The following is a 27937-nucleotide window of genomic DNA, read 5'->3' on the forward strand; positions in this document are numbered from 1 at the left end:
CATTGTCTAGAAATGTTGAAGGCTATCAGGCCATTGATTTGTTTTGTTTGTATGCTTCTTTGTTTTTAAATGCAAGTCACAACCAAAGTTGACTAAATTGCTCTTGATCAAAAAGAAAAACGAATTCTTATATGGCAAGGAACCACTTTTAATAAACAAATAGAGCATTGCTAAACAACTTTGATGAAATGACATGGGCATCTCAATGAATATGCAAGAATAATTTCCAATGTTTATAGAAAGAACACTGGATTAAGCCAAATGACTTTGGGATGATCACGGTGAAACCTTGGAAGAAATATTGATCCTCTCTGAGCTCTCAAGCTCTTCATGTCTTAAATAGGGATGATAATCCTTGGGTTGCTTACTGAAGGGTTGCCACCAACACGTGACACAACTTTGTGAGAATTAGAAGATCTCGCCTCTGGGAAAATCCGGCCTAGTGTAGGCATACTCGTTAACACTAAGTGTACGTATTGGGTTTGAGGTCCACATGTTCCTTCAACCAGGTACTCATGTGCAGTGAACCAACTTACACATCCATGTGCATTGACCATGGTCTATCTCATAGGATGGTTGGTTGTGAGGATGAAATAAGACACTCTGCAAAATTTGAAGAGCAATACAAACTTAAGGGAATGTACAGTCATGAATATCATCAAATTTTAGCTTTGAAACAGGAAATTTAGAAAGATCCTATGTCATGTGAATTTTTCAAAAAATTTGAATCATGAGATAGAAATCAAAAGTGCACATACAAAATATATGATATAGGTTTGTAATTCTTAGCCAGCGTGAAAGGCCAGAGGCACCTGAAATCTATTTGAAAAAACGTATTCAGGGCCCTTTCCCTGGAAGTTTCTGAAACAGGATGTCTGAGATGACTGTAACATTCTTGTTTTACAAAGCTCCTCAAATTTTCTTTGATATACACTCTTGTTTGAACATCATTAGCTTAGAGTATTCAAGCCTAGCAGCCAATTCAGGTATTTTTAAACCATACTCACCTCTCTCTCTCTCTCTCTCTCTCTCTCTGTGTGTGTGTGTGTGTGTGTGTGTGTGTGTGTGTGTGTGTCTTTTTTCCCCTTGTGCCTGAATCATCCAGAGAGCCATCAAATGAAAAAATAAAAAAGCATATTACACAAAGAATAAAAATAAACTAAAAATGTTATTTTCTCCACTTAAAAAAGCAGCTAAAATAGTTCTCAATAAATTGATGGTTCATAAAATATTTATTAGAAGGCATTTTTCCAAGTACGTCACACATGGCATAAGGCATCTCTGTGCAGTTCCATTCACTGAGCTACAAGGGTAAAAATCCTAATTCTATTCCCTATGTGGTATTAACCCACTGAAATGCAATGAAAATACCAGACCAGCATGTCTGTCATCATTCTGATATCCAGTGAGGCCATTATGAATCATGTCAAAGTAAGCAACTGGTAAGCATTCTGCTTTTATGTAAAGCCAACATTATTACATGAAACTAATGATTTAAACCCAATCGCTTATAGTGAAACACTATACAGTAAATCCTTCTTGAAAGCACACTTTTCACTTTCAACTTAGATATTAAAACAATTAGTTATACTGTTCTCTCCCTTCTGCTATTCTATGTTTCAGGAATGAAATGAATAGATGGTAGGAAGCACCTTTCTTAAGGTATTAGTAATGTCATTGGTAGGGGAAGCTATAAGATTTTGAACAAAATTTAAAGGACCCATTTCAATCTACAAAGAATAAGCCAGTGGATCTCTCCACAGTGACACCTTAAAGTATTAAATGCAGGATATGAGCACTCTACTTTTATAAATTTCTATAATTGAATCTAATTATCTCAGAAAAGTAAAAAGTGAAAGATATAATGGACAAACGGAAGTGACTCTGGGTTTCGGATGGACATTATTAATGCCTCCAAACTCATTAAACAGGCGTGGTCATTTATTTCAGGCTGTTGCTACACTCATTAATGAAGAAACCAGTTTGGAATTCAATATCTAATTTATTCTAAAATATTCTAGAAAAAAGTCATCTATGCGTGGTTGATTAAATGCAACAAGTGGAGCCTTTTTATATAATAAAGTCATAAAGTAATAATTGACAACAGCATTATAAAAATGAATTTCTGGTTACTATGACAAGAAAACTCATACTACCTACTCCAACAGTAAGACTTAAATAACAAACAGGTAACGGAGCCCACACAGAAGTACATATCAAAAGCTAAGAAGTCAAATGCTAATAGAATAACATAGGAAGAGACCGCTGAGTAATGAGGAAATTCTCTTCACGTAGAGCTTAGTCTGCTAAAATACAAGATGGTTCACAAATATCTACATTCTGCCATGTGGCAGTAGACACGAAGTTGTCATTCCTATGGCAGTAGGCAACTGCAGCTGACAATTTCACAGAGTGCTTATCAGAAAGAGGATAGAGTAGGTTTCAGGACCCCACTCATCATGTAAATGGATGGTAAGTAGCAGGTATAAGTGTATAGTTAAAGCTATGAAAAGAAAGGCTGGTGAAAATGCTCTATTTTAAACTGTGAATTATAAGAAATGAAAATATCATCTCCTAATACAATGAAGGGACAGGCCTACCTAGCAGGAATTCACAGTGCACAGTTCAAGTGATGGTATGAACTGCATTTCACTGAGTATACCAAAATGAGTATATGCTGAATTTTAAAAAGTAGGCCGGGCACAGTGGCTCACACCTGTAATCCCAGCACTTTGGGAGGCTGAGGCAGGTGGATCACCTGGAGTCAGGAGTTTGAGACCAGCCTGGCCAACATGGTGAAGCTCTGTCTCTACTTTAAAAAATACAAAAATTAAACAGCTGTGGTAGCGCACACATGTAGTCCCTGCTACTTGGGAGGTTGAGGCAGGAGAATTGCTTAAACCTGGGCAATGGAGGTTGCCATGAGCCAAGACCACACCACTGCACTCCAGCCTGGTGACAGAGTGAGACTCTGTCTCCACAAAAAAAAAAAAAAAAAAAAAAAAAAAAAAGGTCAAAAAGTAATATGTTGGTGAGGGTGTGGAGAAAAGGGAACACTTATATACTGTTGGTAGGAGTGTAAATTATTTCAACCATTGTGAAAAGAATGTCAAAGAACTAATCACAGAACTACCATTTGACCCAGCAAGCCTACTGCTGGGTATATACCCAAAGAAATAAAAATCATTTTACCATAAAGATGCATGCACAAAAATGTTCATTGCAGCACTATTCACAATAGCAAAGACATGGAATCAATTAAATGCCCATCAATAACGTACTGGATAAAGAAAATGTGGTACAGATACACCATGGAATATTATGCAGCCATAACAAATAACAAGATCATGTCTTTTGTGCAACATGGATGGGGCTGGAGGCTATTATCCTTAGCAAACTAATTCAGGATCAGAAAACAAATACTTCATATTCTGTCTTATAAGCGGTAGTTAAATGATGAGAACTCTTGGACACAACAAGAGGAACAACAGACACTGGGACCTACTTGAGGGTGGAGTGTGGCAAGAGGGAAGAGGATCAGAAAAAATAACCATTGGGTACTAGGCTTGGTACCTGAGTGACGAAATAATCTGTACAACAAATGCTCATGAGACAAGTTTACTTACATTACAAACTTGCACATATACCCCTGAACCTAAAATAAAAGTTTTTTTTTTTTTTTTTAAATGATACGTATACACAATGGAATACTATTCTGGTATTTTAAAAAACTGAAATCACGTCATTCATGGCAACATGGATGGAACTGGGAGACATTAAGTGAAATAAGCCAGGTACAGAAAGATAATCACCACATGTTCTCACTCATGTAGAAGCTAAAAAAAGTTATGCTGGGCGTGGTGGCTCACATCTGTAACTCCAGCACTTTGAGAGGCTGAGGCAGGTGGATCTCTTGATCCTAGCAGTTTGAGACCAGCCTGGGCAACATAGCGAGACCGTGTCTCTACCAAATATATAAAAATTAATCTGGAATTGGTGTCATGGGCCTGTAGTCCTAGCTACTCAGGAGGCTAAGACGGGAGGATCACTTGAGCCCAGGAGGCAGAGGTTGCAGTAAGCCAAGGTCACACCACTGCACTCTGGCCTGAGAGACAAAGCAAAACCCTGTCTCAAAATAATAATAAAATAAATAATAATAAAGTTAATCTGATAGAAGTAAAAAGTAGAACAGAGGATATTAGAAGCTTGGAAGAATAGAGGGAAGGGAGAGCTAGGGAGTGATTTGTTAAATGATACAAAATTACAGCTGGACAGGAGAAATAGGTTGTAGTGTGGTGTAGCATTACAGGATGACTACAGTTAACAATAATAAACTATATAGTTTCAAATGGCTAAAAGGAGGATAAGGAGGATATTGAATGTTCCCAACACAAAGCAATGATAAATGCTTGAGACAATGAATATGCTAATTACCCTGATCTGATCAGTATACATTATGCATCTCACTACATCACTCTGTACCTCATAAATATGTATAATGAGTATGTGTAAACTAACAATATTTTTTAAACTATCATTTAAGTGGTGTAATAATCATAGCTACCATTTAAGTAGTAGTAAATGCAGACATGCACCAAGCATTTAACATTGATTATAACATAACATTTGATTGGCACAAAAACTCCTATGAGGTGGCTTCTTTTCCTCTCATTTTACAAATGAAGAAAATAGAGCCATCAGTGGAGTAAGTCATAAAACTAGAAGCTATAAGCTATTCTAAATAATGGAATTGAAATTTGAACACAGATCCTATGCTTTTGATGACCATATTTACTACCACTTTTTAATTATATATGTTTTTATTTATGTACATACCTCACTACTTTGCAATTAACTGTTCATATATCTGTCTTTCCTGCTAGATTTTATTCTTCAAGGCTGAGGGGTCTTCTTTGCTTTTTGTTTCCATAGCCTAATAGTAACAGACTAGCAGATACCTGATATTAAAACAATGTTGGTCAGAATAAATTTTAAAAATATTAGCCTTCAGTAAATCACTCCCAGAGAAAGAGAGTGCTACTTCCTGTAGTTTTTGGTGCTCTATTCTGAGAATAGAATCAATTTCCAGAAGAACATTCATGATATACTACAAAATAAGCTAAACATCTTTTTCTTGTTTTTTAGATAAATTGAACATTGAACATTTATGACATATTTATATCGGTCTTTCCTGACATTTTTTTTTTTGTCTGACTTATTCAGGAAACATCTCAAGCTGAATTTCTAAAGTATTTAATATGTCAATGTATTAATGTTTTAATTATCAGTCAGAACAGAGTAGTGAAATATTAGTGCAGCAGTAATATTGAAGATCATCTAGCTCACTGCTAAAAAAAAGAGATTAACAAAAGAATCATCTCTGCAGACAAAATGTTCTAAGAACGCCCACTCTCCACAGAAGAAAAAAGTGGAGGTTCCAGTTAAAATGGATGTGGAAACATGGAACACGCCCTAAGGATTTTTTCTACTCAGCACTTGTTTTGGTGGCCTTGCAGGGGTCCTAGGAAGCCTTACATTTTCTGAGGGACACAGATTGAAATTAGCTGACCTAGTCCACTCTCCTCATTTTTGAGTTGACATACTTAAGGCTTACTACAGTTCATCCAGTATCTTTACACAGCAAATAAACCTTACCTGAGAATTCAGATTTTCACACTCTCAGTCCAGTGCTCGCTCCACTCACTCTCCCAGAAGTATAATAACAGGGCAATTTCCATTTTACCCCAAACGAGGTTGTTATAAATGGAGATTACTAAAACCTAAGTTATAAATGCCAACATGATAGCATCATGCTGGGAACAATCTGCTCAAACTTCAGAGGAAATTTGTCAAGAAGCCTACATCTAATTTTCCTTCCCATTAACATAAATGCCATCATGTCTAAAAATCAGCACCTCTCAGAGACAGGTGTTTCCTTTTTTAGTTCAGAAAGTGGGCTGGCTCACCTTTCTCCTCCCTGAGGTGACTGGAATTTTGGTGCCTTCATAGCAAAATTACGAGATTTACTTTGATAATACTTAGAACGTTAACTCTTGGGGGGAAATTCCTAAGCAATGCACGACTTCAAAGTAAAGATTTTCATCAAATATAATCTAAACAAGAAAACAGTGCCTGCCAGCAGTCCCTGCCCAACCCGTTTCCTCTCAAGGGATCTTACTTAAGCCTATAACATCATTGATCTGTCTGAAAGGGGTAAAACCCTTGATCTAACATTATCCCTGGGAGGTGATGTGCAAACAGCTTATATTCATTCAAATTTCCATCCCACCGAACTGCCTTTTCCTCCCCCAAATCTTGACAAAGTTTCAAGAGCTCTAAAACACCCTCGAGACTAGGAAAAGCTGAGATAATATGCTCTATTATAGGGGTAGGAGCCACCTCTAGGGCACCAACAGTGACATACATGACAGACGTAATAGTCACAGCCACACATGTCCGGAGACAAGTCCTAATTCCATTTCAATATTAATAGTCACAATTATTCCTTCCAAGAAAGCGTATCAGAATATAACGAATGAATGTAGTAATATTAGCAGGAAAATCTCAAATCTTCTCTAATTCATTATTTACTTTTTTTTCTAAATTAGTTTTAAAAAATAATAAATCGCAAGCCACAGTGCTACATGGTTACTAGTTGCATTATCTGTGACATTATCTCACAACTGACTCTGACATACTCCAGTATTGTGGAGAACTGCTTTTCTGAGGACGCTTGTGATGACAGAGCCTGAAAACTAAGCAGTGACCCAGTGAATACTAAAAAGTGCTTTTTACACTTTTATAATTTTTATAAGAGCATAAAATACACTCTTGTGTCTCTCTTTCTCTCTCTCTTTATATATAGTGCTCCCTCTATATATAGACACAAGAGTATATTTTATCCATATACAAGACAATATTCTTTCTCCACTGGACTGAGTACTCAATACTGTCCAAACATATCATGTTCATTACTTATTTTCTATGGAATATTCTCAGATAAACAAGAATTCTATCACCGTACCATGTGAATGGAGAAGAATAAATGATGTTTCAACAGTGCCTGGTATAATACCCACACCCTATAATAAACACACACGCCTTGAATTCCTACGTTTGAATAAGTCCTATGAGTACGACCCCCATATTACTTGGCTTCTGTCTATATCTATTGTGTTGTTGCCCTTTGGGGACTTTTCTCCCATTGATTTGTCAATTTAACTGACAAATTTCATTACGCCTCAAGTATGTGGCAGGAACTGGCACAAGTATAGGCACTGCGATATTACAGGAAACAAGTCAAACACCAAACCATCTTTCCAGAGCCCAGTGGGGAAGAGAGTTAAGAACACAGGAGAACATGACATATTGTAAGACATGCTGAGAAAGGAGAACTGAAGATTCCTGAGAGAGCACTAAGAGAGGACACCTGACTTAAACACAGGCGATCTGAAAGACTTCACAGAGAAAGTGATGCCTAAATTGAGAACAAAAAAGCCTGATAATCTAGCCTTCATGCATATTTCTCCAACTGCCAGAACTATCTTCTCTTCATACTTCATTCAACCAGTTCTTAGCATTGTTCAGGTTTCAGTATAAATGTCCCTTCCTCAGGGACATCTTCCTTCTCTTCTACTTCACTTTCTGAACACTAATGACACTTTCCATTATTACTTCATACTTTCTGTAATCACTGAAGGTCCATGAGAGTAAGAACTACGTCTGTTTTGTCGTATTGATTCATTTTTGGGGTTGTTCAGGTAAGAGAATGGAAAGGCGATGGGACAAGAGAAGTGAGAATACGGGCAAGGAAGTGGTTAAGCTGAATATGAATCTGATTATTAACACTTCTGCTGCCACTAGCAGATAATAATCATTAAGCACTTTTGATGAGCTAGACAATATTCCAGTAAAGAGAGAAGAGGACTTACATATAGGGTAAACGTGAGAGGGGCAGAGGCTCTAGATCTCAATGACATTGAAGAACATATGTGGTGGGGGTAAGTGAATAAGAGATCTGGAAGGAAGTCCTAGGTGTGTTGAATTTAAAGGCAAGAGGTAAAGCAATGCAGGGTTATAACGAAACGTGGGTATAGTCATAGAGTGGGGTGGCTCAGACAGAGAAGAAGTGAAGGTAGTGATATCTAGAAAGAGACAGAGAGCTTGGAAATGATTGAGTTGCCTGTGAAGATGCAAATTTGGAAGAGGAAGAAAACCACAAATTAAAGCAAAGAGGAGGGGAGCATACAGTGGCCTAACAGGATAGTATCAGTTTCAAATGAGCAGGGATTTTGCAAAGAAATAAAGGAACATATGGCTTCAAAGTAGTGCTGGACTGGAAGAAGCATATCAAACCTACTCTAGTGGTTTGAATAGTGGCTCACAAAAAAAAGTCCACGTTCTAACTCCCAGAATACCCACTATGTTGGCAAAACATAAAACATAAAAGTTTGATAAGATTGAATGTCAGTCAAATTTGGACCATAAGAAATCCTATGTATTTGGTGTATAAGTTGGTGGGGGTTTAGCTTGTTTAACCAGTAAGAAAATCATTTGGCATTATCTTAAGTTAAAGATTGTATGTATACCCTGTGACTCAGAAATTCTACTTCTAGAGAAATCTTTGCACATGTGGAGATAATAGGAGAATATTTATAATGTGATAACTAAACAAAGGAGACAAAGTTGCCAGCTCAGAAACTGAAAATGGTGAAATGTGAGAAACACTTAGCTACACTCAGAGGCTGATATTAGGTCGTGGATTTTCACTGATAGAAAAATCATGAAATACCAGTTCTTTAGTCTTTAGTGTATCCCATCCTTTTACTTGATAGATAAAATCAGAAGACAGAAGCTACCACATTTTGGCATATTTATCACTCCATCAGTTGTAAGATGTTCTGTAATACTATATATCAACAAGGAAAAAACCACTGTAATTAAACTATGAAACACCATGCATTCAGATTTTAGGAACAAAATAGGAACTGGTACAATACAGTAGAGAAAGAGAAAGCATAAACTTCTGTCTGTCGCTGATTTCTAATCTGTCAGCCACCTAGCATCTATTTTCACAGATCATAAAGACAGATCTAGGTTCTGGAATAGCCTCAGAAGAAGTGAGTCTGTCAGTTTTTAAGGTTTTTCTGATAGCACCCATGGCTAAATCATAGGCTTATCAAACTCCACAGTGGAGTAAAGATGTAATAAAGGTTTCTTTATTATTATTTTAATGCAAAGTGCCTCGAAGGCAATCAGAGGCATGATCTGGGGCTAGGTTCCGTTTACCAGAAAATAGTTAGAACTCTAGAGCCCTTTAAAATATTGCACATTATATCTCTGGTATCACAGTGAACAAGGTGTCGTTTCAAATATTCCTAAATCTTAACGTCTCAGTTTTAAGTACAAGAAGGAAGGCTTTCATCATTCAAATAGTTTCTGTTATCTACATAAGACTGTTTAATTCGTAATTAAGACCAATTACTTTTATGGCTGTCAGTCATTGTCTCACACAGTCAGACCTTAATTTCCTTGCATTCTTTCATTCCGTCTACTAACAGAATTCTTTTTTGCATAAACAAAAAATGTCTGCGGGTTGTTAGTAATTTAGTCAGTACCTTATACACATTTTTAAAAGTAATGCATTAATTTGGTATCTTTTAATTATACTGCACAAATATAAAATGTTTGAGGTTCTTTAAAGAAAAAGGAATCCTTCTGACTAAACATATTTTGATTTAAACTTTCCCGAGAGGAAATTAGTACGTGACTCACTTCAAAGATAGAGATTACAATGGGGTGGCCCTTAAGTGAGTAGAGCCTTTTCTTCATATAATAGCTTAAGAGGTCAAAGCTATTAACTTTTTTCTTTTTTGTAACTTAAGCTGGGCACATTTGGAAGGGCATCTCAAACTTGTCACATTGCTCAAGCAGAAGCTGGAGGCTCAAATGCACTAGAGCTTAAAACCATTTCTGATCTGTGATCTTTTACAAACCCAAGCTATTGAGTCAGCAAAAGCCATGCCACAATGCCCTCCATCCCCCTTCTCTTGCTTTCCCACTCCTGGCCAGACCAAAAGTATGTATGAGACACAAATACAACATGCAACCCCAAAGAAATACTAAACTGCTTTCACATTTCTGAATATTAATCGGGAATAGACACGATGAGTCTTTCCTCAGTAAAATACAATCCGTTCACATGGAGGTGCAATGAAGAACAATAAATACACAAAGTGTTAAGAGGTCAAATTTCAATAAGCAAAGAGAAATATGTCAAGGCAGAATTAATTTGACTGGGCAGCTTTGATCTTTTTTTCAAAGTCAGGTTGACTATTGGGTCAAATTCTCATGAGAGAAATTTATTATAATTGTTTAGTGTGCCATCAAATAGCCTTCACAAATTGAAATATGAATTGAGCTGGAAATATGTTTTTGTTAAAGCATATTTTATAGTTAGAAAGTAATAGTTTATTACCTTAAACTATTACTTAGGATATTACTTTATTTTTGACTATGCAAATTGTATAGTTAAAGTATACAGTAGGTCATCATGCACGGTATGACTTTTTCTAACTATATTTTTTTATTTAATTTTAGAACAAAGACATATTTTAGTGGATATGGTTGCTATATGGCAATCAAGTTAAATTAAAATTTGTTGTACATGTGATAATCTTTTGATCAATGACATGCTGTAACACTTTCCTTTAATATTTTTCCCAAATTACTTTTATAGCCCTTGGACTTTTTCTTTTCTTTCTTTTCTTAATCTTCATTCATATTGAAATCTGAATTGGAAGGAACTGTATAGAATTTTTCAGCGTTTTTTTTTTTTTTTTTTTTTTTTTTTTTTTTTTTTTTTTTTTTGGAAACAGAGTCTTGCCCTGCCATCCAGTCTGGAGTGCAGTGGTGGCACCATCACGGCTCACTGTAACTTCTGCCTCCCAGATTCAAGCGATTCTCATGCCTCAGCCCTCTGAGCAGCTGGGACTACAGGTGTGTGCCACCACACTCAGCTAATTTTTGTTTCTTTTTGTTTTTTTTTTTTTAGTAGAGACATGTTGGCCAGACTGGTCTTGAATTCCTGCCCTCAAGTGACCTGTCCCCCTCGGCCTCTGAAAGTGGTGTGATTACAGACCTGAGCTTGGCCTCAGTTCTTTCAATAAATAACTATAAATAACCAAGTTACTTGAAATCCTTATAGCTCTAGATTAAGTTTATTTTAAAAACTATTGTGTACAGTGCTAATACATGTTGGTGACCTAAGTGGAGAATTAAACTGAATAAACTGGTGCCACAGATGTTTTATTATGAATGGTTAAAGTTTTATGCTCACCATTTTTATATCCACAGAGTACAATATTTAATAAATGTTCAATGAAGGAATAGAAATTGTTGTGAGTGTACAAATATATTAGCTCATCTAAATTTGACTGAATAAATATATGATAGATATAATATATGAAATTACATTTTTGAATATTTGTCCATATGAACAAATTAAGTCCTAAATGCCCTTATTTTAAAATGATTAAACCAGTGCAATCAGGCTGCTAGGAGCAGATATGAAGATGATAATTCCCAAGAAGGCTCCAGGCAGCCCCTTGTTTATGGTACTGCCGTGAACATTTTCTATGTCATTAGTTCTTCCGTAGAAATTTTTCCAGACCCTCGCAAATATTACTCTATCCTGGCCATTTTAAATATTTTTCTTGAATAATTCAAAAATAATATTTTACTCATTACACGTGGCAAATGAGTACTTGTTACAATATTTTATTATTCTCTTTGTATAGTTGAACTGATAGAAAAATAAAAGAAATAAGGTAAAAAAGAAAGCAAATAAAAATTAAGAAATGAGGTTTTAACAGGGCATAGGAGAACTTTTAATCTTCATATGTTTTTTCATGTGGTGGTATCTATTCCTATGGAGATGATACCTAGCAAACGAAAAAGAGGAAAAGGAGCATGAAGAAGGAGTGGGTCCCTCTGTGATCTCCAGAAGATGCAGGGAAAGAGGTGGTAGTGAGTGTTATCAGATAGCCCTGGAGAGTTTTATAAAATTACAGAGACCATCACACACACCACACACATTCTGGCCATGATTGTTCTTCCCTTAGCAATGAATGACAGGTTAGCTTCTACTGGGACAGGCGGGAAAAACGTTAGAAAGAAATCCAGATTAATAGTGGTCATCATATCATCTACTGCTTGCAAAAATATGTTACCAAGCCATTAAATAATATATTTCATTATGATCATATTTTATTGTTTCTCTAATAAGTAAGAACTTTATTTTAGGTGTTACCAAAGTTAGACTTGAACTAAAAGATCTGTACAGTTGCACGAATGCTTATAAAGTTTGAAGAATCTGCATAAAAACATGATAAAAGTGAAAAGTAGAACCTCAACGAATATTTTTAATTTAACAATTTACATGGAATAAGGACAAATTACATCAGTCACATGTCAGACATGTCCACTCAGCAAATCATCACCACACCCAAAAGAGAGTATTTGGTCAAGTACAGCAAACAGTGTTAATGACCTCAGTGACCCATGTTTGACAGCAAGCCTAAGGTGACTGTTTCCCTCCCAAGTCACCTTTTCATTATGGAGATAATGTTGCTTATAACACGTCATCACCAAATTACCTTACGACTTGGGCATGGTTAAGAACAATCCTAAAAAGGACAATGAGTACTAGAAATATCAGTCAGTAAAATGAAATTTCATGCAGGTATCCTGAAAAAAAGTGCAATGGAGAGAGTGAGACAGCTACATAGAAAAGGAAGTTTGTAAAAGTTGGTGTTTTCAAATGGTGATATGTCCAATGTGTAAGACTGAGCAGGCATACAGTTTAAGTGTTGTAAAAGCCTTCATAGCCAGGACTATAAATAAAATGATGGAATTCTTCAAAATAGGTACTTTAAAGTACATATTTATTTGATCTGGGATCATGCTAGCAGGAGGTTAAAAATTAGAAAGGAAGGGGAGGCATCAGTAAGTGTTATAAATTTTGGGTACTGGGCAAGTAAAAAACATGGACACAAAATAATGATACTGATGATAATAACAGTGTTCATGGCCAATGTTTATTGAGTCTACCTATATGCGAGACATTTTAAGTGCCTGACATATATTATCTCAATTAATTCTTATAACAATATAATGAGATAATACTATTATTATCCCTGTGTTATTGGTGAAGATACCTAGACCGAAGATATTATGGAACATGCCCATAATTAGTTTCCACCAAAGCCTGAACTCAAAAGCAGATCGGAGTTTCTTTTCCTAACTATCATAAATACAATCTATGACACAAAAGATACCAGTAATTATCTTCTTTTATGTGGTCATCATTAAGCCATGAACAGGTCCACACCCCAGGTGAATGTTGATTTCCACTCTTATTCTTTCAAAATTTCTCTTTGGCATAAGGCCTTGGTGGCCATTCCTAAATCCTTAAATACAAAAATTTACCATCGTGTAGTCACAAAGATATCCAATGAGACAAGAAAGAAAATGATGAGAGTGTTTTATCAATATGCCTATCTATCTTTCCATTTCAGCCTCCACTCCCCTTTTGTTTATGAGCTCCTATCAGAGTTTAGTATCCATTTTGGTACTTAACATTCTCTATGGTAACTCCAACATCGTAGAATAGTCAAGGCATTAAGTAACCAAAACTCTGCCCTTAATTTCACCATTTAAACTCGAATATGAGCTTGTTCATGGTGTTTTTGTTGGACCTTATTATCTCCATTGCAAGGAAAGAAATCCATCTATTCTTCATACTTTATTGCTCTGTACTCCTTCGTAATCAGTAAAATTCTTGAGACATGGTTATTCACTTAAATATTACATATGAAATGATCCCCAAGAACCCCACAGCACTTTTTTTTCTACTGAAATTGGTTTTATTTATTCAAATACGGCTAAAAATTGTTATAATAATGACTGAAAAGGTCCATACACATTTTCATAGCCAGAAGTCTAGACAATGGCCATCCAATAATCTGAAAATCTGTTATTAGATTAGTAATGAATGAGGTCAAATATTTTTCTACTTAGGCTTTGCATCTAGGAAGACCATTTGGACCCATAATTTCCAGAGTCCTTTATTTGTCTGACTGCTCAGAATAAAAGAAAGATTATCACATATCTATCTGAAACAACAACAACAAAAACGCTGCTCTTTGATTAAAATTCACATTATGTATTATGCAACAGTTAAGAATGGGGTGTACCCACAAATATAGCCACTTAAGAGTCCACCCTAAGAAACTGGTTTACACTTCATGGCCAAGTCCCCATAATGCTTTGGTTTTTGCAAATTTGGCAAGGTCAAGGAGTTCATGGGAGAGCTGTAATGCCAATGTGATTTATTTAATAAAGATGAGACCTGTCGTTACCCAGGGATGCGCTGTGCTGTGGGTGTGGGGAGGAAAAAGCAGAACTGCCTTGTCCTGGGAAGCAGAGTCAGCAGTGTTGTGTGTGTTTGTTGGACATCTTCATTGTAGACTTGGCAGAGCCTAGTCGTCCAGTGACAAATACAGGACTCAGGGTGGATCCTGGCCCACATTTTGGGGACTTTTTGAACCAGCTTGCCCAGATTGCTTTCAAACAATCTTACAGGCTTGGCCATCATCATTGAGCTGATTCCCGTTTGCTGATACTCAGCCCAGGAATGAAACCAAGTTCCTGGCCTCTAAGAGGCCCTTTAGAAATGCCAAAGTTTTGGCACACTCCAAAATAAAGAGGCAACTGTCTCAGAAATCCCTGTATTCTCTGGAGACAAAAGCCAATCATGAAATTTGAGGAGAATAAAGAAGAAGAAAAAAACCTATAATAGGAGAAGGAAAAATATCATTTTGACTACAAATACTCAAGGATAACTATGATAGATTACAGAGGGCCACAAATTTTGTATTACCTATCCCCCATGGAAAGATGGAATTTATTTCCCTTCCCTTTGAATCTAGGCTAGTCTTCTGATAAATCTGACCAAAACTTTCCATTTTATAGAAAACACAATCTGGTCACATTAAAGGATGATGTGGAGAAAGAGATGTCCTAGCATCCAGATGTCCCCTCAAATCATCAGGTATCTGAGTAACCCATTTAGAAGCTCTAGGCTCAGCTGCCACCCCACTGCATCTGCGTGAAAGACTCCTAACACGACTAGCAGAACTTTTTTTAATTTTTTAATTTTTATTTATTTTATTTTATTTTATTTTATTTTATTTTATTTTATTTTATTTTGAGACAGAGTCTCACTCTGTCACCCAGGCTGGAATGCAGTGGTGCGATCTCGGCTCACTGCAACCTCCCGGGTTCAAGCGATTCTCTTGCCTTAGCCTCCCGCGTAGCTGAGACTACAGGCGTGTGCAACCACGTCTGGCTAATTTTTTGTATTTTTTAGTAGAGATGGGGTTTCACCGTGTTAGCCAGGATGGTCTCGATCTCCTGACCTCGTGATCCGCCCTCCTTGGCCTCCCAAAGTGCTGGGATTACAGGCATGAGCCACCGTTCCTGGCCTAAAATAATTTTTTTACATGCCAATACATTTAGGCATGGCTTTTTATGGAACAATAGATAGCTGAAATACCTTTTAGTAGCATTCTTGACAAAGATTTTTCTCCATCTTTGCATAGACACACTACTGAGATTATTACAATGAATTGAGCCAAGCCTATAAATGACAAGGCCTCAAAAACCAAAAAAAAAAAAAAGTCATGAGTCCAATAATTCCCTAGACTTAAAGAACTTCAATTTCTAGCCAATGACCCCTTTTTGGTTAATAGGCAACATGAGTATCTTGTTTATTGGTCTAGGCATGAAACACAACCTGAGTTTGCAAAGGAATAATTTTAGGTTAAAATTTTAAATAGGAAAAACAGTTCTAATGATGACTTTTAATCTTGAACTATTCAAGAACAAAACAGCTATAAAATGGAAAAAAAAAAAAAAAAGGAAAAACATTTTGGCTGTGTCTCAAGGGCTGTACTACCCTAAAGCAACATAACCTTTTCTTCCAAAATATACTTTATTGCTTCTGTACACTGTGAAAGGCAAATTGCTTTCCAGTTTTTGCCAGAGAGGAAAAGTGCCATCTATACATGCACTTTTCTTCTCCAGTGACCCCAAGTAAGATCTGTGCTGAGAGGCTGGGCTATGAACTCACCTTTAAAAAAAAATTTTAGCTTTGAAAGTACCATGTAAACATTCGTTACATAGACAAACACATGTCACGAGGGTTCGTTGTACATATTATTACATCACCCAGGTATTTTAAACTCAGTACCCAATAGTTATCATTTCTGCTCCTCTCCTCCTCCCAAACTCCCCGCTCAAAGAGTCTGTGTCTGTTTCCGTCTTTGTGTTCATAAGTTCTTATCATTTAGCTCCCATTTATAAGTGAGAACATACAGCATTTGGTTTTCTGTTCCTGTGTTAGTTCTCTAAGGAGGGTAGCCTCCAGCTCCATCCATGTAAGAACTTCCCTTAGTAAGTGATCTTACTCAGGTGTCTGAGTAAAAGACCTGCTCCTTTTCTCCCTATAGACCTGGACCTTTTCATTTTCCCTGCTTCAGGCTTTGAGTTCCTAAATAAACTCTACATGTTTAATTTCCTTGATAGAGATCTGAATATGTGTCCCATGTCCGTTATATAATTTAATTCATATGTCTATTTTGTAAACTTTAAGGTTAGCATCCCCTTTCATTAATTCACAAAAATTAAGAATTAAAAGTACATCTCAAAATGTTTTAAACTACATTTAATTCTAAAAATATATCTAATGTTTAGATTAGAATATATGTATAACACTTGTGATATAAACATATTTTACATAGAATACTTACTGATTAATAAAGGGCTGAACATGTCATGCTGTCACTGAGTAGCATTGGTGTTAACCTCCATTTCAGCAGGAGAGAGTAGAAGTATGTTTGTTTATGTCCCTAGCTGCTATTTCTGTGATATCTCTCTGGTGGCATCTGTTGCGTCCTGTTATCTAAAAAGCTCCCAACCCACAAAGGAGGTTGTTCTGGGCTACACCTGTGCTTTACCTGCTGTATTCCTCAGCTGATTGCCCACACAAGCTCTTTTCTCTGACCTGGTCCTTTTCAGAGGCTTATGAGGTCCCCAAAAGAGAAGGTGGTAATGCTTCTTTTGTCCTTTTCTCAAGGAATTTTGATGCTGTGCCAATTTTACACAGGAGCAATCAGAAGCTCAGAGTTTAGTCATGTCCCAAGATCACAAAGCTAATAAGTGATAGAATTAAGATTTGAACTGATGTCTGCTTGACTGTCAACCCCATCCTGCAACAGAAATATTTTCCAGTAACAACTTATTACCCACCTTAATCCATCAAGGAGTCCAAAAACAAACCCGTGTTTTGAGCATCGGAGCTGTTGCCTCTTCAAATATATGTAAGTGAATTCCCTTTCTGGCTTAAGACAATCTGAGTTGGGTTGCTGTCTTCCACAGCTATGAGGGTCCTGAATAATATACTCATGGTAATGTCAAAGCCTCAGAAAAAATGAAAAGTTTATCCCTAATGTGATGGTTGAGGAAGTCTGCCATAGTAGATAATGTGTTTATAGTTGAATGGTGGACTGGACAGTAGTTGTAACTGGAGAATAGCCAAGACATTTGAGGAACTCTCATTTTCAGCAGCTTGGCAATCTCAAAGCCTCATAATAACAAAGATGTCATTACTGCAAAAAATGATGTTTCCCACATGCTTCCCACCTTTTAAGAGCTTAAGTATTTCTTAAGTCATTCTCTTTCTCTATGAGCATGAAAAACTCTGCCTACTTTTGAATTTTGTTCACTCACAGATTTTGCCTTCATTGCTGTTACTTGTGTAATATGTCTTATGTAAAAGGCATGCTTTAAAATATTTTTTCCCTGCACTTGTGCATATTATATATGCCCTGTGGTTGGAAACGTAGAAAGCACTTATATAATTCAGGATGTCTGAGTTTCAGAGTCAGGGATCAAACATTTTGTTTTTTACCTAAGTAACACCTATTTAGCTCTTTTAGTATCATCATATTTATAATTTCTTTTTCTTGAAAGCTAAATCAGTTGGGTTTCCTAAGGTATTTATTATTTCATACAGCTATCTATAAGTTACAAGTGAGGGAGGTCAGATTTCAAAGTCTGCTCGTGAGATGATAATGGGCAAGAATGATGACTTGAACTCAATTCGATGTTGCTTTTACTCTTCTTCATTCCAAAATCAGCTAATAAGGAGTATAAAGAATTTATACAGGGTAAAGATGTAAGTGGATGGGCATGAGCCCCATTGTCTCATTTGTGTTTTCCTGTATTGGTGGTCTTGGAAGCCTGTGTGGAAGGAGAAGTGCACAAAGTCAGATAATCATAGCACTATTGTCTCCTATACTCAGGGCACATTGACTTCCAGAAATAACTTATCAGGCAATAGAACTACTACTTAGCAGGCTACCCAGGCTGTATATTCAGGCTCCAAAACGTGGAATGTTTGTTCTGCCAGCGCTGAGCAACCTCCCCGATCTGCACCCAACAACGCTCTGTGAATGTCCACTGAGGGGCTTTTTATAGGCAAGCCCGGCCAAGGCCTTCTGCCACAAGTAACTGATTTTTGTGCTTTTCTCAGATACTGATTTTTAAGGAATAGTAATAAAAATGGGTTACAGTGGAGTATGGCAGTCTCCTTTTACATTCTGCACTTTGCGTCACACCTAGTCTGTATAACTTGGTGAGTATAAAGGCAAATATAAGTTTGATTTCAAGATTTGTCAAATAAAGCAGTGGATATTATTCTATCTTCTCTTTCATACGTTTGCAACATTTGCTGTTTCTTTAAATACTAGATGAAATTGCCTTTCATCCACAGAAGGATGGAAGGGTCCATCCTTGTGCCTGCTGCTCAAGAAGTCACTTTAATGACAGGATTTTTAGTAGAAACCACAAAGCTTGGATGATAGCCCAAAAGATGAAAATGTTTAAGAAGCACTGCTTTATATATATGTTATATCCCAAACAGAAGGCTCATTTGTCTGGCTTATGGGTGAGGTTCTGTATTAAGTTCCCATACCAGGGAATTGAGCCAAAGACTAGGATTAGGGACTCATAAATCAAATGGAGCTAACCTACTTAGACTGAAATTTTATCTCGCAGTGCTGAGGGGTTTTGAATAGGCTAATGCAAGAATGCAATTTTCATAAATACCAGTGGTTTCACCTCAGTATATACCTTTACATGAGTTTGAAGCATTGTCAAATTATATAAAAATGAAACTGGATATTAAAATCTGAAATTTAGAAAATATGACCTGAAGAGTTCATGGAATAAAGAGAAATCGGACACTGAATTAGATCTCTAAGGTGTACTGAAAAATATGTAATTATCACCTGGCCACCAAACATGAGCGTACTCTAAGAAGAATATAATAGAATATAAACAAATTTCAAAAATTGTTCATTTGTATACTTGCAATCTAACAGATATTATGACTGACAATGAAAATAAATTCTGTTTTGCAAATGAGATTGGTGTAAGCAGGTCTAGTTTGAATAGGGGCAGTATATGATCTCTTAGGATTATGACGAAGATGGTGGTGAGTTAGCATGCTTTGATTATGGTAGGTGATAGAAAAAACTCCTAGCTTACTCCTAGAACCTGAAATGAATCATAAAATTGGCCTATGAAAATAAGTTAATTGGCTTGTTGAGAAACTTATTACACCTATAAGGATGAAAATCTATGTGGGAATAGGGAATGCAATACATCAGTTATGCCAAATGTTTCTGTTCTTGGATTTGGCTTCAAATTAAACAGATTCAGGTTTAAATCTCATTTCTATGACATAGTTATGTGAACTTCAGAAATTATTACTGTTACTATTATTATTATTATTATTATTTGGAGATGGAGTCTCACTCTGTTGCCCAGGCTGGAGTACAATGGTGCAATCTCAGCTCACTGCAACCTCTACCTCCAGGGTTCCAGTGATTCTCCTGCCTCAGCCTTCCGAGTAGCTGAGATTACAAGCATCCGCCACCACCCTTGGCTAATTTTTGTATTTTTAGTAGAGACGGAATTTCGCCATGTCGACCAGGCTGGTGTTGAACTCCTGACCTCAAGTAATCCACTCACCTCGGCCTCCCAAAGTCCTGGGATCACAGGCATGAGCCACCGTGCCCAGCCCAGAAACTATTTTTTGTAAGTCTGTGCTTCATCTTAGATATATCAAATAGGCACACAAATCTGTGGGATTCTGTGAGGGACTAATTAGATAAAATATTAAAGGCCTAAATCTGTACCTAATCCATCCTAGTTCTTCAATACCTAGAAGCTATGATTTTTTTCTTATTATTTTATTTTTAATCTTGCAGCATAAGAGGCAATACATAGAAACAGAAAATTGGTAGGCAGTGTTTAGGTCAGCATATTTTTATTATCTCATTTCAGTATTGAAAAAATAATATGTTGATTCTCTGTGAAGCCTGCAGGAGCCCGTAAATGAAACTTCTGACAGTCATTCCCACCAGACATCCAGTCACATAGCTATGCTCCCTGATGCCCTGCATACATATTCCAAAATGCTGTCGTTCCATGTTCCTATAGTTACTGGGACCTTGGAAAATGCCCTATTTCTCTCCTCTGTATTCAAAAATTCCTCACAGATCAGTTGCTCTCACCAAAACAGAAGTAGTTTCACTGGACTTTCTGCCAAATGCCTGAGCAGGGAGGACTTCCTTTTCTAGTGAGAGAACTGCAAGCAACTGGGTCAAGCTATAACCCACAGGCCTGCACGGTAGTCCTGGATGTTCTACTGCGAATATCCCTTTGCCTACAATGATCACTGAAGACGTTGCTAAGCCCCATCTTAGTTTCAGGGCTTAAAATAAAATATTCAGCTGCCTCAATCATGCTTGCAAGAACTGGGTAAAAATTATAATTAAAATGCAGTGCAAATGCAGCATTTTAAAATTACACAGACTTAAAAAATATTGCACTGTTCAGGCTTGACACTACAATCTTTTAAGGTAAAAATTGTTGAATATAGTGAATTATTATTAGATGAATAATCAAATAAACAGTATCTTAGTATATGAAATATGTTCTACAGTGTCCACAGTGTCACTGTATATTTAGCCAAGGTGAATTGAATGCTGTAAATCTGCATAAATAGAAAACATCACTTATTACAGTAGTAAAGTAGAAAGGTACTAGGGGTGTGGTACAATCACACAAACTAGCTACAAATCCTACTGTGTTAGCCCACGCTGCCATAATAGAATATCATAGGCTGGGTGGCTTCAACAATAGATATTTATTTCTCACAGTTCTGGAGACTGGAAGTCCAAGATCAAGGTGGCAGCAGATTCTGTTGCTGGTGATGGTTCTCTTCCTTGTTTGTGGAGGACTACCTTCTGGCTCTGTCCTCATATGACAGAGAGAGGGAGAGAGACAGAGAGAGAAAGAGAGAGAGAGAGTGCGTGCACTATGATCTCTCTTCTTCATTTTATAAGGACATTAATTTCACCACAGGGCCACTGACCTCATCTAAACCTAAAACCTAATTTACCTTCCAAAGGTCTTACTTCCAAATACCATCCCAAGAGGAGTAGGACTTCAGCATATGAATTTGGGGGGACACAAACATTTAGTCCCTAACACACACACTGAAAAGTAAACGGGTGCTGAATTATTTTCTAGCAGCTATTGGGAAGCAGAAGAGTGAGATGGGCAAGATAGGAAGCCATTCATCATTTCCTTGAAAGCATAAGCATGAGGGATTCATGCAAGTACAACAAGGGCATTATAGAGTCAAAAAGCAACACTGGGAAAAGGAGAGAAGACAGCAAAACAAAATTAGGCTGGAGTGGGTTTTGTAGTTTTGTTGTTTTGTTGTTTGCGCATTAAGCAGCACAGCAGGCTTCAATATGACTTGCTGGCTAAAAGTTCTAACGTGAAGAGTCTTTTCAAGCAGATACCCCACAGAATTCCTCTTATACATCAAATGGAGTATCAGAATCCTTTGGTCATAACCTTACTATCAGACAATTATATGTGTATATTTGTAAAGATACATTTTCAACAGTTCAATTAAATACAATGGACCAAAATTTGATACCAGAAAGTTTCGCCTTTCCCTTTTCGTCAAATCTTACGTACCTGAAATTCTCCTGCATAGGGCTGTTCACTTACACTCAGACTTTAAGTTGTTTTAAAGGTACCTGTGCCCTAAGAGAAAAGATTTCAATGAAAGGTATACTAAGACTTGGGCTCTGCCACTTATTTAGGCCTGTGAGTAGGTGCAAGGCACTGACCTATTTATGCTCTGATTGGCTCATCTGTATAATGAAGTAACTAATACCTACCACAGGAGATTGTAAGAATTTCTAAAATTCAATTAATTTGAACTATTTTATAAATGCTGAAGTTGCACTGGGGTTCACACCTGGAATCCCAGCACTTTTAGAGGCCGAGGCAGGAATATAGCTTCAGGGCAGGAGTTCAAGACCAGTCTGGTCAACATAATGAGATCCCATCTCTAAAAGGAAAAAAAAAATTTTGAAAAAATTAGATAGATGGTGGCACACACCTCTAGTCCCCACCACTCAGGTGGTTTGAGGTGGGAGGATAGATTGATTCCAGAAGTTCAAGGCTGCTATGAACTGTGAATCGCAGCACTGCACTCCAGCCTGGGCAACAGAGTAACACCCTGTCTCTAAAAGAATTAAAATTAAATTTTAAAAATATATAGCACTGGGTAAGTCAGTGCAAATGCCCCTGGAATAGGTGATCTTCTAAACCAGGGTTCCCCAAATCCCAGGGTGCAGACTGGTGTGGGTCCATGGCCTGTTAGGAACTGGGCCACACAGGAGGAAGTGAGCAGCAGGCAAGGGAGCATTACCACCTGAGCCCCGCCCTCTGTCAGATCAGCGGCGGCATTAGATTCCCATAACAGCGCAAGCCCTATTGTGAACTGCACATGCGAGAGATCTAGACTGTATGCTTCTTATGAGCATCTAACTAATGCCTGATGATCTGAGGTGGAACAGTTTCATCCTGAAACCTTCCCCAACCTCCATCAGGGAAAAAATTGTCTGCCATGAAACCGGTCCCTGGTGGCCAAAAAGGGTGGGGACCACTGCTTTAAACTATTTCCATTCTCTTTATGCAGAGGTGATATGCATAGCAAATTTTTCCATCAGAACAAATTTTGATTAAACTTGACAGCTTGAGGTGAACGGAGGAAGCATTAAGAAGGAGAATGTTTAGAGAAGGAAATGGGGGAAAATGGTCCATTGTGAAAACAAATTTCTCTAGCTTGTAACTATGTATTGGTAAAGTATGCTTTGCTTTCACTTGTAAACCTGAAGGAAACAAGTTAGTGAATAGAGATAACTTAATACATGTTCTCTATACTATGACTATTTGTTTTATCGCAATTTTTAAGAGGAGATCTCAGTGGGATGGATTAGACTTGACATTTTTCTGCGGGAATGAGCTCTTGTGATAGCTAGAGAAGAAGAAAGGGAGTAGAGAAAATCCAGCCTTGGTTGAAGTGGAGAGGGGTCAAGATGCCACAGGTGTAGAAGAGGATAAGCTTCCATTAGAGGAACATTTTTAAAGTGTGTGGCTACCCATCTCTTAAATCTGTAAAAAATCTCTTAAATCTGTTCTCTAGCTCAGAACTATGTATTGGTAAAGTATGCTTTGACTATATCAGGGGAAATCTTTAGGTTGTTTTTATTTCTACTTACCATGAACTCAATCTAGGCCTAATTTTGGCTCTATCTTTTGGAAATCCTAAAAAGTAAAATTGTTCAGTGTAAGTTTTTGTTCTCTCCTCCTCCCACAGAACCAGAAAACATGACTGATCATGTTGTTTTTTTTTTTTTTTTTTTTTTGAGACAGATTTTGCTCTTGTTGCTCAGGGTGGAGTGCAAAGGTGCAGTCTCGGCTCACTGCAACCTCCACCTCCCAGATTCAAGCGATTCTCCTGTCTCGGTCTCCCATCTTGCTTCTATTATAATTTGTATTCAGTTAATCATATTCAGATTGGCTTGAAGTCATTTGTTTACTCATTATTATTTTTAAATATATTAGTTTATTATTTTTAAACATACTCATTGAATTAGTAATGAGTAGAAGCCTTCTTTGGGCTGGGATACAATTACTCAAGTCACTTTAGGTCATGATAAAAGTTGTACAAATCTCACTACTCATGGAGTTGCTCATTTTCTGTTTGTTTTGGGGAATTTAAGCTACAGAGCTAGGTTCTTCTTACATATCATCCAGGGCCAGAAGGCATTCATCTCCTTACCTTTCTTTCAGTTGGGATGTTTGACTGGAATAACAGAGGTTGAAATTACATAAAGTATCTACAACACATATAATATATATCACAGGCGAGAGAAGAGATGGAACATGAAGAAGTAATGAAGAAAGAATAAATTTCAGGAATTTTGGGAGTTTTCAGAATAATTATACATGCTGTTGGATAGGTAATATGAAATAACGTTTCTATCCACCAAAAGAAGCTGATGTGATAGCAATTGCTACACATATTAGCATCCTAATTAAGACTAATTTATTATCACAAGCATTTACTAGGAATCCTTGTGGCATAATCCAAGGCACTTCAAGAGAATGGAACACAGCTCCTCAAAATAGGCATGTTGGTTGTTGAAAATGTATGCCAATGGGTACGTGATCAATTACATCATAGATGGATAGGTACTGGGGAATTAAGTTAAAGGACATAATTTTTTAATTAGCCTAAACTTTCTTTGAATGAACTTGCACCAAGATTTAATAGTAAGAAAGATCTGAAATTGCTATCCTTATTAGAAAGCAGCAGGCTGTTGCATGACTTGGGGAATTCCTAGCCACAAAATGTTGTGGAATGCTGTTTTTTGGAAGTATCAACTGTTGATTTCAAGCAAAGTGAAGATATAATATTAGGGTAGAATGAACATTTGTCTTCCTTCTGATGCCAAATATTTAAGACTGTAACAGGAAATTGAAAACAGGAACTTAAGAAGGAGAAAAGTTTTTATCATTTGAAACTTGAAACCAAGGAATTTAATACTAGTGATGACCATCTTATGCATAGAAGGGATTTTTAAAGCCTGGAAAGATAAGCACAGAGAAGCATTGAATCTCATTGCACAGATACAAAGAACAGAAGATAGGCGATCCAGTGAAGGCCAAAGCAAAGGTGGTCATGGCCTCTACATGAAAGCACATCAACTATTCAGTGGTGGGGTAGGAAAGAGGCAGGGATTTGGTAGAGTAATACTGCGTGGAATAGGCTGGCTTTTGAGATGACTGATTTGACCTGGTAAGTGGAGAGCTACCTACCTAAGTGTTATATTCCAGGATGTGGAAACAGACTCTAGTGTGTGGACTTGGAAATGTGTCAAACTGATATCATTGACTTAATACCTTAACCTAAAAGTTACATGTTGAGAAAGACAAAAAAAGGGTCCTTTATGGTACTTGTTTATATGCTATAAACCCTGCTAATCTCTTTGATTTTTAAGATTCTCCATGAGATACATGACGACAAACATACAGTGTTAATGTTTTCTGTAGGATGTAATATCTCTGTAAAATTGGAACAAATATACAACAATCAGTAGCAATTACCTTGGGAAACAGAGGTCAAGGTTGAGGTGAAAGAACTTTTACTTTTAATCCTTTGGTAATAGATTTTTTATTATAAACATAATTAAAAACTAGTTAATTAGGAAACAAAATTATTTCATGTTAATATTCAGTTTTGATGCAATATACAAACATGTATAATTTCCCAAGACATCTATTTGTAGTATATCACAATACTGAGAATTATTTCTGAGTAGAATATTAATGAAATTTTTAATTCCTTCCTTCCTTTCTTTCTTTCTTTTCCTTCCTTCTTTTCCTTCCTTCCTTCCTTCCTTCCTTCCTTCCTTCCTTCCTTCCTTCCTTCCTTCCTTCCTTCCTTCCTTTCCTTCTCTCTCTCTCTCTCTCTCTCTCTTTCTTTCTCTCTTTCACCCCTGGGCTCAAACAATCCTCCTACCTCAGCCACCTGAGTAGCTGGGGATACGAGTGGACTTGAACCCCTGGGCTCGAACAATCCTCCCACCTCAGTCGCCTGAGTAGCTGGGAATATGAGTACATGCCACTACACCCAACTACAATTTTTTTTTCTAAGCAAATTGCTGTGTTTTCCAAATTCTTTAAAATAATTGGTCAATATTTTCAGAAAAAAAGAAAATTTACAATTAAGTTATAAAAGAAGGTTCTTTTGTTATTTATTCTAATTAATAACCATTTTTAAAATCCCCATTAATTATTAGAATGTATCACATCTTTAAATTTATTTTGATCCATACCAATGGCAAGAATATTCTGATTTTAGATCAATGATGAAATATTTTATGAAATAAAAGATGGATTTAAATAATCTTTCTTAATGTTTTTATACAGCTGAAAGTTATTGTAAATAGAGATGCCTTTGATTCTGGGTTTTAAATATTCCACACCCACTTTCTTTTTAGACCTTAAATCTCACTCAAGCTATTCTGCATAAACACAGTTAGAACCTATATGCCAGATTTCATTACAGCTTCAAAGAAAGAAATGTAAACATAGTGTAAATTCAAGGACATCAGAGAGATTTTTTCCCACTGCTTGTATAAATATTAAGAGACATGATTTGGTTTCATTCTGTAGCATATTTAGTACCTTTACATTCATTTTTCTTATAAATAAATAAAGTTTGCATAATCAAATAAATTTAACAGTATCATACACAAAAAGCCAAACAAATATTTGACATTATGTTAATAAAACAAGTCGATCCTCACTGATTTTAACCAAGCCACTTACTTTCTTTCCTAACTTTATCCATCTTGCTGAGAAAGAATCATTGGAATTGAGAACTTTTCCCAAATGTGTCCCCTTTTGATCTGATTGGAAAGAAGAGAGCAAGACTGACTGAAGTCTTTGAGAATGTTTCCAAGAGCCCAAATTCTCATCATCAAAGGTGTGGTGGAATTCTTCTTTGCTTCATCATTGCATACTTAGGGAGGATTTAATACCCAGATCATGACATAATAACAATTCCCTGAGTACATTTTCAGTGTAGCCAGTTGGGTCAGTAAACTTTCCCGAGACTTTGCTCCATGAGCCAGCATTTGGACCCTGTTTGTGATCATGTCTGCACATTCTCCTAAAGGGTAGGACAGCTCATGCCCTTCTAAGAAAAACAAAACTTCACATGTGAACAGCCATGCGTCAGTTCCACTGCTTTTAGAAGTAATTGCTCTAGTCTATCCTGCCTTCCATGTCCAATGTGAACTTGGGTCTGTTATTGACCCAAGCTTTTGCTGAAGAACTTGGGCTGGAGAAAGTTTGAGCAGGTCTTTTAACTGATTTTTTTTCTTTTTTTAATTTTAACGGAAAGCCTTTAAAAATAAAGGAAAGGAATTCTTTCTGACTCACTCTGCTCTAGTACTATCAGCCTTCTCCACACATGCAATGTACACATTCCTATCTTTGACCACATACTGGGTCTTCCAGCTGCTGGAATGCTCTTCCTCTAAGTATCCGTGGGGCTGTATATCTCCCTTCCCTTCTGTCTTTGATTGAAGATTAGCCTATGCTGACCTTCCTATGTAAAGTGGCAACTGTCTCTACTCCTGATCTCCCTAACCTTCACCTATTTCTTTCTCCATCTCATTTATCATCTCTTTCCTTCCACTGGAATTTAACTCCATCAGAACTGGGCATTTGGTCCATTTTGTTCTTTGGTGAATCTTAAGTGCCCGGGGCATAGTAGGTACCCAGCAAATATTTGTTAAATGAATGAGAGAATCAGTGAATGAATGAATAAATTCAATGGCCCATCAGAGAACAGAATAATTCAGTT

The sequence above is a fragment of the Macaca thibetana genome, chromosome 6, assembly GCF_024542745.1.
Source record: "Macaca thibetana thibetana isolate TM-01 chromosome 6, ASM2454274v1, whole genome shotgun sequence".
In the NCBI taxonomy this organism is placed as follows: domain Eukaryota; kingdom Metazoa; phylum Chordata; class Mammalia; order Primates; family Cercopithecidae; genus Macaca; species Macaca thibetana.